Here is a 10718-nt window from a genome sequence, read left to right on the forward strand (position 1 = left end):
CATGGCGCACGTCCAATTCTGTCCACGACGGGCGTCGGTCACTTTTTTCCTGTGTCCCCGTATAGCACGTTCACGGGTCCGTGTACATCGGGTGTGCCACGTACGTTGTTTTGCCCAGTTTTCCATGGCTTTTGTCTACTTCTGTCCATGACGGGCGTCGGGCACTTTTTCCCCGTGTCCCCGTATAGCCCGTTCACGGGTCCGTGTAAAGGTGCGTGTACGTTGGATGTGCATCATACGTGGTTTTGCCTAGTTTTCCATGGTGCGCGTCCACTTCCGTCCACGATGGGCGTCGGCCATTCTTTCCCGTGTCCCCGTATTGCCAGTTGAAGGTTCCATGTAAGGGTCCGTATACGTGAGGTGTGCCTCGTAGGTGATTTTCCAAGTTTTCCATCGCTCGCGTCCACTTCTGTCCACGACGGGCGTCGGTCACTTTTTTCTCGTGTCCCCGTATAGCATGTTCACGGGTCCGTGTAGGGTCCGTGTACGTGGGGTGTACCACGTACGTGGTTTTGCCCACTTTTCTATGGCTTATGTCCAATTTAGTCCACGACGGGCGTCGGACAATTTTTTCCCGAGTCCCCGTATAGCCCGTTCACGAGTCCGTGTAAGGGTTTGTGTATGTGGGATGTGCCTCGTACGTGGTTTTGCAAGTTTTCCATGGCACAAGCCCACTTCCGTCCATAATAGGCGTCGGCCATAGTTTCTCGTGTCCCCGTATAGCCCGTTCAAGGGTCCGTGTACGTCGGGTGTGCCTCGGATGTGGTTTTGCCCTGTTTTCCATGGAGCGTTTCCACTTGTGCCCACGATGGCCATTGGCAATTCTTTCATGTGTCCCTGTATAGCCCGTACAAGGGTCCATGTAAGGGTCCGTGTACGTGGGGTGTGCCTCATATGTTGTTTTCACCGGTTTTCCATGGCGGGCGTCCACTTCTGTCCACGACGGCCATTGGCAATTATTTCCCGTGTCCCCGTATACCCCGCTCACGGGTCCGTGTAAGGATCCGTGTACGTGGGGTGTGCCTCGTACGTGGTTTTGCCCAGTTTTCCATGGCGCACATCCACTTTTGTCCACGACGGGCGTCGGCCATTCTTTCCCGTGTCCCCATATAGCCCGTTCAAGGGTCTGTGTAAGGGTCCGTGTAACTGGGGTGTGCCTCGTACGTGGTTTTTCCCAGTTTTCCATGGCGCATGCTCACTTCCGTCCATTATGGGCGTCGGCCATTTTTCCCGTGACTACGTATAGCCCGTTCACAGGTCCGTGTCAGGGTCCGTGTACCTGGGGTGTGCCTCGTACGTGGTTTTCTCCAGTTTTCCATGGCGCACGTCCAATTCTGTCCACGACGGGCGTCGGTCACTTTTTTCCTGTGTCCCCGTATAGCACGTTCACGGGTCCGTGTACATCGGGTGTGCCACGTACGTTGTTTTGCCCAGTTTTCCATGGCTTTTGTCCACTTCTGTCCATGACGGGCGTCGGGCACTTTTTCCCCGTGTCCCCGTATAGCCCGTTCACGGGTCCGTGTAAAGGTGCGTGTACGTTGGATGTGCATCATACGTGGTTTTGCCTAGTTTTCCATGGTGCGCGTCCACTTCCGTCCACGATGGGCATCGTCCATTCTTTCCCGTGTCCCCGTATTGCCCGTTCAAGGTTCCATGTAAGGGTCCGTATACGTGAGGTGTGCCTCGTAGGTGGTTTTCCAAGTTTTCCATCGCTCGCGTCCACTTCTGTCCACGACGGGCGTCGGTCACTTTTTTCTCGTGTCCCCGTATAGCATGTTCACGGGTCCGTGTAGGGTCCGTGTACGTGGGGTGTACCACGTACGTGGTTTTGCCCACTTTTCTATGGCTTATGTCCAATTTTGTCCACGACGGGCGTCGGACAATTTTTTCCCGAGTCCCCGTATAGCCCGTTCACGAGTCCGTGTAAGGGTTTGTGTACGTGGGATGTGCCTCGTACGTGGTTTTGCAAGTTTTCCATGGCGCGCGCCCACTTCCGTCCATAATAGGCGTCGGCCATAGTTTCTCGTGTCCCCGTATAGCCCGTTCAAGGGTCCGTGTACGTCGGGTGTGCCTCGTATGTGGTTTTGCCCTGTTTTCCATGGAGCGTTTCCACTTGTGTCCACGATGGCCATTGGCAATTCTTTCCTGTGTCCCTGTATAGCCCGTACAAGGGTCCATGTAAGGGTCCGTGTACGTGGGGTGTGCCTCGTATGTTGTTTTCACCGGTTTTCCATGGCGGGCGTCCACTTCTGTCCACGACGGCCATTGGCAATTATTTCCCGTGTCCCCGTATACCCCGCTCACGGGTCCGTGTAAGGATCCGTGTACGTGGGGTGTGCCTCGTACGTGGTTTTGCCCAGTTTTCCATGGCGCGCGTCCACTGCTGTCCATGACGGGCGTCGGTCACTTTTTTCCCGTTTCCCCGTATATCCCGTTCACGGGTCCGTCTACGTGGGGTGTGCCACATACGTGGTTTTTCCGACTTTTCTATGGCTTGCGTCCACTTCTGTTCACGACGGGCATCGGGCACTTTTTTCCCGTGTCCCCGTATAACCCGTTCATAGGTCAGTGTAAGGGGCCGTGTACGTGGGGTGCGCCTCATACGTGGTTTCGCCCAATATTCCATGGCGCGCATCCACTTCTGTCCATGATGGGCGTCCGCCATTTTTTCCCATGACCCTGCATAGCCCTTTCACGGGTCTATGTAAGGGTCCGTGTATGTGGGGTGTGCCTCGTACGTGGTTTTGCCCAGTTTTCCATGGCGCTCGTCCACTTCCGTCCATGATGGGCGTCAGCCATTTTTTCCCGTGACCCTGTATAGCCCATTCATGGGTCCGTGTAAGGGTCCGTGTATGTGGGGTGTGCCTCGACGTGGTTTTCCCCTGTTTTCCATGGCGTGTGTCCACTTCTGTCCACGACGGCCATTGGCAATTCTTTCCTTGTCCCCGTATAGCCCGTTCACGGGTCTGTGTAAGGGTCCGTGTACGAGGGGTGTGCCTCGTACGTGGTTTTTCCCAGTTTTCCATGGCTTGCGTCCACTTCGTCCATGACGCGTGTCGGGCAATTTATCCCTGTGTCCCCGTGTAGCTCATTCACGGGTCCGTGTAAGGGTCCGTGTACGTGGGATGTGCCTCGTACGTGGTTTTGCCCAGTTTTCCATGGCGCACATCCACTTCCGTCCACGACGGGCGTTGGCCATTGTCGGTGTCAAAACTGGCGTATCTCGGGTAGGGGGTCCCGAACTGTGCATCTAGGCGGATGGTAACAGGAGACAAGGGACACGATGTTTTACCCAGGTTCGGGCCCTCTTGATGGAGGTAAAACCCTACGTCCTGCTTGATTAATATTGATGATGTGTGTTACAGGAGTAGATCTACCACGAGATCAAGGCGGCTAAACCCTAGAAGCTAACCTATGCTATGATGGTTGTTCATCCTATGGACTAAAGCCATCCGGTTTATATAGACACCGGAGAGGGCTAGGGTTACACAAAGTCGGTTACAATCGTAGGAGATCTGCATATTCGTATCGCCAAGCTTGCCTTCCACGCCAAGGAAAGTCCCATCGGGACACGGGACGAAGTCTTCAATCTTGTATCTTCATAGTCTTGGAGTCCGGCCAACCATGATAGTTCGGCTATCCGGACACCCCCTAGTCCGGGACTCCCTCAGTAGCCCCCGAACCGGGCTTTAGGGACGATGAGTCCGGAGCGTATAATGTCTTCGGCGTTGCAAGGCGGGTTCTCCTTCAAACTTTATGTTCCTGTCGAATAGTGTCTAGCTTCCTTATAAATGTTGCGCTCCTTGGATTCTACGCCCAATAATGGCCTTCTTCCACATGTCGTATGAATGCGAAAAGCTAGGGTATTTTTACATTTTACCCCCTAGCTGTGCGAACGAGCCGCCTATAAGAGAGGCGAGGATCTAGATCCGGCTCACACCATCCTCCATCCTCATCGAAGCGCCTCTGACAAAAATCCATTCTATCATGGATAGTTGACGCGGCTCCTCCTCTCGCGCTCCCAGCCCTAAGCTAGGAGATTGGGGGAGATGCTCAGTTCCACACAGCGAGCTAGTGGTGCTCCAAACCGAGGGATATCTTCCCCCAGCTTTCATGGTTCCGGTTTGAGCCGGACTGGCCACCTTCAAGGGTGGAAAGCAGGCAGAGAGCGTCCCCAACCGTTCCAAAGGAGAGCGGGTATGCTTCGTCCCTTATCTAATAAGGGGACTCGGATTTCCCATACATCCGTTTTTCCGGGGGCTCCTGGAGTTCTACGGACTCCAGCTTCATCACCTCACACATGCCTCCATTTTGCATATCGCGGGCTTTGTAGCTCTTTGCGAGCTGTTCCTGGGCATCGAGCCCCATTTTGCGCTGTGGAAGAGATTGTTTTGCCTCGTACCCCGTTCTTATGAGGGGTCGATATATCGAGTGGGCGGAGGCAAAATATGGCGCATTGCCGCGACCGGATATCTATCCGGCACCCCGAAGAAGGCGTCCGAAGACTGGCCCTCGGAATGGTTCTACATGGAGGACGCCCCTCTACCGGATCCAATTCGTATCGGCCTCCCGGAGTTTAGCAATGCTCCCTTGAAGAAACGCCTGAGTTGGCGCCCGCGGAGCCCTCAACGGGAGGATGATGGGAGCGTCCATTATCTGATGGGCGGATTAGGTTACTGGCCCACTCCAGATTAACCATGGTTGGAATCATGGACACGTGCATTATGCGAGGGGTGCAGCCACTCCAATATAGGGCCGGGCTCGGCAGCCGATCTGGCAAAGATCCTCTACGGCTTGTACAAGGGGGAGGAGGAGGACTTTCTCCGCACGAATCCATTGAACGGATTCTCCATGAATAACCCTTGGAGCTGGGTAAGCGGACGTTTATCTACCCGATCCATACTTCCAAAGTCAAGTATCTTACTTTGTGATTTTGATGCAGGAGCTGCGCCGGGACGTGGAGGGCATACGAAGCCTAACTCCACAGCCCGAGGATACGGAACGATCCCTTGATGCGACCTCCGAAGAGGATCCGGACATAAAGGTGGAGCTGATTGACGGGGTGTTCCACCAACTTAGCATGGACAATGCCCTAGTCGCCATTACGGCTGACTACCCCGGTTTGTTTCCGGCCTCCCAGGAGACTACGACCGAGGTCTTGACACCATCATTTGATCCGTGCTCAACTATGACCATCCTATACTGATGGTGGATCGCAGGAGGTGCCTTTAAGGCGGCAAGCCGAACCTGCGGTGGCTGACCAGCAAGGGTCAGTTCGGCCCAACAGGCGGAAAAGGAGTGCGACGCGAATCGAAACGTCGCCGCAAGGGTACGGCGCACCGTTGTTTTTAAGGGAAGGATCCCTAGGAGGTATATTAAATCTCATAACTTTTTCCAGGAGAAAGAGCGCTCGTCGGACAGTGTTCGAAGAGGCTGCCAATCAAGCCTCGGCAAGCCATGCTCCATCGCGTGGTCCGGAAGTGGAGGCGAACACAAGGAAAGAGCCGGATGCTCCTCCGACGGAGGATGCCGACAGGCTGTCCGCCACCCGGTCTGAGGTGGAGAGCACCATGAATCACAGGCGTCGCCGGATAGTTCTTCGTGACGCGTGTTTCTCCCCGGAGGAGTTGAATGCCTTTGATGCGGGAAACGCGCACCTCCGTGCTGCTCAAGATGGTTTAACCAGACCCACAGAGCAGTATGTGAAGGACATACGGGTAAGTAATTTTAATAGTTATATATGCTAGTAGCCCCCGAGACTTAAAATAGTTAAAATAACTTATTTAAGGATCATTTATTATGCACGATCTTACGGAGAAGAATACCCACCTGTCCCAGGAGCTCCAAGAGTGCAAGGCCCAACTTGAGGCCGCACTAGCCACCACAGGGGGAGCCACAGAGACCCTAGCTGGTAATACGTACTTCGAAAAGCTAAGTAGTTAACAAAGTGCGACATGTGCGTAAGTCTGACAATAATATTGCAGAGGGCGCCGGACTAGATCCGGACAAGCAACAGCTACTGCGTCAGCTAAAGGCCGGCGAGAGGGTGCTTATGAAGGTGCAGCAGGAGACAAACAAGCTCCAAGATGCCCACACCCAGCTAGGGGAAGAGCTGAAAGGTGTTCGGGCCCAGCTCTCTCGTCGCGGCATTTATAGTAAGTGCTTGAGCAAATACCTTTGAAAAGAAGAATTTGGCAAGGAAGTCGATTGACAGAAATGTGTCTTTAGGTGTGCTCACAGGTTGCCCTGCGGAGGAAATGCCTGGTTCAACGGGTGACCAACTTCACGAGTTGGTGCAACTGCTCGAACGTGTTCGGCAGGCGATGAGTGGCGTCGTTCAGGCCTTATGGCTTTCCGTCTCCCTACCCGATGGCCTTGGAGGGCTTGCTGAGAAGCTTTAGGGAGCACGGCGACGCCTCCGTTTGTGAAAGATATCGGCCTGCCGTCAAGGCGCCAGGGAGGCCTGGGCCATGGTGAAGACGCGGTACCCGAAGGCTGACCCAAACCACATGGCCGAGGTCGGACCTGGGGGGCCTGATGGGAAGGAGATCCCTGTGAGCTTGATGTACGGCCAAGTAGAGCTGGCCGCGAAATATTCCCAACAGGACTGTAAATTAGACAGCCTGTTAGATGGGATTGAAGAAGAGTACAATCAGCCAGTTTGACGATGTAATTTGAAATGACATGTAAAATGCCTTCTAGCCGGATTGTAGATCGTTTGTCTTTGCGGACCTTTTCTCTTCAACCTCGGGACCCAACAATCCAGAGTGTGTCCGAATACCCTTACGGTTATAGAAGAAACTGGGCATGCGTGGAGACAAGGCGTCGGGGTCATAATTGCTTTATCAGACAAGTGCCCAACTAGCTATGTTATATTACATGGTTAGTAAGAAACATCTTCCAGGGAGAATAGTTCCATTAAGGGTTCCTTTCCCTGGGAGGCATGCCCTAAAGTGCATGTCCGGACTGTGAAAATAGCAGAAAAAGCATCTGGGGGCAAATAAATAATTAAGTAACAAATAATCTTTCAAGTCACCGACCGAATATTCTCTTAAGAACGCTAGCTTTCGGCTTCACCCGGTCTGAGGTACACATCCGGCTGACCCGGCAGTAACAATCGTGGAGGTGCTCCCTTTACCTCCTAGCCGAACAATTGGGAATGTAGGGGTAAGCATAGGAGCCAGGCAACCCAGCTAGGCCAAAACTTAAGTCATATCGATGCATATAATGGTGAATAAAAGGTACATGCGGAAGTATGACACATGTGTTGGGCATGAAGCCCGTATAAATAAGCTTCTGTTAAAGAAGCCCCTAGGTATAATGTGTGCTAGGAGCACATCAAGTGTGTGCGAACAATGCGCAAATCAGCCTATCAAAGGTATTGAAAAAAAAGTGGGAAGAAGGAGGGGGACAAGAGACCGTGAAAATGTAAAAAGGTGGACGGAGGTGTGAGATGAACTCTGAGTCCGGCGTTAGGCGTAGAATCTTCGGAGACGGGCTGCGTTCCATGGGTTCGGCTCGAGTCGGTTGTCAGATGCGTTACGTAGACGGTATGCTCCGCCGGTCAGGACTTGGTCGATGATGAAGGGACCTTCCCACTTGGGCTTAAGTTTGTCCTTTTTCTTGTCCAGCAGGCGTAGAACAAGTTAGCCAACATTGTAAGCTTTGGCCCGTACTTCTCTACTTTGATATCTTCGAGACTGCTATTGATAAAATGCGGAACGAGCTTTTCCCACATCTTGCTCCTCCTCTAAGTCGTCCAAACTGTCCTGCCGATCCATCTCGGCTTCTCTTTCTTCGTACATGCGCACGCGAGGTGAGTCATGAATTATATCGCAGGGCAGAACTGCCTCTGCGCCGTACACCATAAAAAATGTTGTGAGTCCGGTAGTTCGGTTTGGCGTGGTCCGCAGCCCCCATAGTACTGAGTCGAGCTCCTCTACCCAGTGCATGCTAGATTCCTTGAGGGACCGCACTAGTCTGGGTTTGATGCCGCTCATGATTAGACCATTTGCTCGCTCGACTTGACAGTTAGTTTGGGGGTGATAGACTGAAGCGTAGTCGAGCTTGATGCCCATATTTTTGCACCAGAGTTTAACCTCGTCGGCCGTGAAATTCGTGCCGTTATCAGTGATGATGCTGTGGGGGACGCCAAAACGGTGTACTACCCCGGATATGAAATCTATCACAGGTCCGGATTCTGCCGTTTTAACCGGCTTGGCTTCAATCCATTTGGTGAATTTGTCCACCATGACCAATAAGTATTTGTGCTTGTGGGTCCCCCCTTTAAGGGGTCCAGCCATGTCAAGCCCCCAGACCGCGAACGGCCAGGTGATGGGTATAGTTTTGAGGGCGGTGGGTGGCATGTGGCTCTGATTAGCAAAGAGCTGGCAACCGACGCATCGTTGGACTAAGTCCTGAGCATCTGCCCGGGCTGTCGGCCAATAAAATCCTGTACGGAAAGCCTTGCCTACAAGGGCCAGGGCTGCAGCGTGCTGCCCGCCGAGTCCGGCGTGAATTTCAGCCAGGAGATTTCGCCCTTCCTCTTTGGAGATACACCTTTGAAGGACTCCGGTTCTGCTTTTCTTATAAAGTTCTCCCTCATGGACCTTGTAGGCTTTAGATCGCCGAACTATGCAACGGGCCTCATTTTGGTCTTCGGGAAGTTCCTGCCTAATTAAGTAGGCTAGGAATGGTTCCATCCACGGGGCAATTACTGCCATTATTTCGTGGGCTGAAGGTGTTATTTCATTGGCTGAGCCTCCGATTGTGTCAGAATTGTCTGAGTTAGGTGCTGCAGCTGGCTCCAGATTGTTATTTCCAGACTCCTCTTCCCACAATACGGATGGCTTAAAGAGCCGTTCCAGGAAGATGTTTCGAGGGACGGCGTCGCGTTTTGTGCCGATGCGTGCTAACACGTCTGCTGCCTGGTTATTATCCCGGGCTACATGGTGGAATTCGAGTCCTTCGAACCGAGCTTACATTCTTAGGAAGGCGTTGCGGTAAGCTGCCATTTTCGGATCTTTGGCGTCAAAGTCTCCATTTACTTGGGATATTGCGAGGTTTGAATCCCCGTGCACCTCTAGGCGTTGAATGCCCATGGAGATTGCCATCCGGAGGCCGTGTAGAAGGGCCTCGTATTCGGCTGCATTGTTGGAGTCCATGTACATTATTTGAAGTACGTATTGGACCGCATCTCCAGTTGGGGACGTCAAGACGACGCCAGCCCCCAAGCCAGCCAACATTTTGGATCCGTCGAAATGCATGATCCAATTGGAGTACGCGCCGTACTCTTTAGGGAGTTCGGCTTCGGTCCAATCGGCGACGAAGTCAGCCAGGACTTGCGACTTTATAGCTCTCCATGGTTTGTAGGTTATGTCAAATGGTAAGAGCTGAATGGCCCATTTTGCAATCCTGCCCGTTGTGTCGTGATTGTTTATAATATCGTTGAGAGGTACTTCGGAGGCCACCGTTAAGGAACACTCTTGAAAGTAGTGTCGTAGCTTCGGGGATGCCATGAACACCGCATACGCTATCTTTTGATAATGTGGATACCGGGACTTGCATGGAGTTAAGACAGTGGATACGTAGTACACTGGTTTTTGAAGAGGGAATCTGTGCCCTTCTGTTTCTCGTTCGACGACGAGTACCACGCTGACAACTTGATGTGTTGCTGCGATATATAATAACATAGGTTCGCCAAGGTTGGACGCGACTAGGACCGGATTTGTTGCTAGTATGGCCTTGATTTCTTCGAGTCCGGCCGTGGCAGCATCCGTCGATTCGAAGTGTTCGGTGCGCCGAAGGAGGGGCAGAGCCTTTTCTCCCAAACGGGAGATGAAGCGGCTTAGAGCCGCTACGAACCCCTATAGTTTTTGTATTTGCTTGAGGTCTTTTGGGATATCCAATTGTGATAGAGCTCGAATCTTGGCTGGGTTTGCTTCAATTCCTCTACCGGATACAATGAAGCCCAAAAGCTTTCTGGCAATTCCTCTACTGGTACTCCGAAGACACATTTTTCCGGGTTGAGCTTAATTTCATATGCTCGGAGGTTGTCAAATGTCACCCTCAAGTCGTCTACTAGAGTTTCGACGTGTTTGGTCTTGACGACAACATCGTCTACGTATGACTCTACTGTTTTGCCTATCTGGGTAGCCAGACATGTCTGAATCATGCGCTGATATGTTGCGCCGACATTTTTGAGTCCGAAGGCCATTGTGTTGAAGCAGAATGGCCCATATGGAGTAATGAATGCCGTTGCGGCCTGGTCTTTTTCTGCCATCTTGATTTGATGGTATCCGGAGTATACGTCGAGGAAGCACAATGAATCGTGCCCTGTGGTAGCATCGATGATTTGGTCGATGCGAGGGAGAGGGAAAGGGTCCTTTGGACAGGCCTTGTTAAGGTCTTTGAAATCGATGCAAAGGCGCCAGGATTTGTACTTTCTTGGTACCATTACTAGGTTGGCTAGCTAGTCCGGATTTTTTATATCTCTGCTGAATCCGGCTTCTAAGAGTTTGGCTAGCTCCTCTCCCATTGCCTGTCTTTTTGGTTCGGAAAATCACCGAAGAGCTTGTTTGACTTGCTTGAATCCTTTTAGGATATTTAGGCTGTGCTCTGCCAGCCTGCGTGGGATTCCTGCCATGTCTGAAGGGTGCCAGGCAAAAATGTCCCAATTTTCTTGAAGGAATTCTCGTAGTGCGGCTTCTACATCAGGA

Source organism: Triticum dicoccoides, unplaced genomic scaffold (genome assembly GCF_002162155.2).
Source record: "Triticum dicoccoides isolate Atlit2015 ecotype Zavitan unplaced genomic scaffold, WEW_v2.0 scaffold18894, whole genome shotgun sequence".
Lineage (NCBI taxonomy): Eukaryota > Viridiplantae > Streptophyta > Magnoliopsida > Poales > Poaceae > Triticum > Triticum dicoccoides.